Source organism: Camelina sativa, chromosome 7, assembly GCF_000633955.1.
Source record: "Camelina sativa cultivar DH55 chromosome 7, Cs, whole genome shotgun sequence".
In the NCBI taxonomy this organism is placed as follows: domain Eukaryota; kingdom Viridiplantae; phylum Streptophyta; class Magnoliopsida; order Brassicales; family Brassicaceae; genus Camelina; species Camelina sativa.
The window spans coordinates 18883743-18884851 of NC_025691.1; the positions used below are offsets into that span (position 1 = coordinate 18883743).

At 43.7% G+C, this 1109-nt stretch overlaps 1 protein-coding gene across 1 annotated transcript in view; it reads left to right on the forward strand.

The window, feature by feature from the left end:
• Positions 1 to 1109, forward strand: part of LOC104704751 (putative defensin-like protein 262) — a 3754-nt gene that overhangs the window by 525 nt on the left and 2120 nt on the right. The window lies entirely within an intron of this gene.

Here is a 1109-nt window from a genome sequence, read left to right on the forward strand (position 1 = left end):
AAAAAGTTTCCCCCGAAATAAGGACTCAATTGAAATCGGTAATGGGAATCTCCAAAGAAGGTGGTATGGGTTTGTATTTGGGTATCCCAGAAAATCTCCAGGGTTCGAGAACTAAGGTTTTTAGATACGTTAATGACCGTTTGGATGATCGCGTGAATGGTTTGTCTGCAAAATATTTATCGAAAGGTGGGAAGGAAGTTATGATTAAATCGGTAGCGTTGGCTATCCTAACCCATGTTATGTCTTGTTATAAGTTGCCAAAGGAGCTAACGTCTAACTTAACGAGTGCTATCTCAAATTTTTGGTGGAAGTCTAACGATAAGGCCCGCGGTTTACACTGGGTTGCTTGGGATAAGATGTGTAAAGATAAATGTGACGGCGGCTGGGGGTTTCGTGCTTTGGAACAGTTCAATGATGCTATGTTGGCTAAGCAGTATTGGCGGTTAATTCACTACCCAACGTCTCTGATGGCTCGGGTTTTGCGAGGTATGTATTTCGGAATAAACATCCTTTACAGGCTAAGAAGCCTTATTCCCCCTCGTTTGCTTGGCGGAGTATTTTTGCAACTAAAGGATTGGTGGAATATGGATCACGATGGGCGATAGGTTCGGGTTGTAATGTCTCAGTGTGGCGAGATCAGTGGATTCCAGAAAATCAACCGAGACCAGCTAATGGTCGAGGAGCGCAGTTACATCCCAATTTAATGGTCAACCATTTAATTAATCCAATTACGAAAGAGTGGCATTTGCCAATCCTAGAGGAGTTCATGGATCCCCTAGATATTCAGATCATTTTATCAATGGAGATTTGTAAATCCTTTAAACCGGATAAACTGATTTGGCATTTCACTAAATCAGGGAAGTATTCGGTTAAATCCGGTTATCGGCTCGCACGTGAGTTAGTTAACGAGGTCGAGTATGGACCGACGTGTACGGCTCTTCGGGCGCAGGCTTGGAAACTTGAGGTTCCTCCAAAGATTCAACATTTTTTCTGGCAGATTGCCTCTGGTTCCCTCCCTGTGTTGGAACGCCTTCATCATCGGGGAGCCCAGTGTGATCCTTTATGTAAACGATGTGGCTTGGCGGTAGAAACTATCAATCATGCACTTT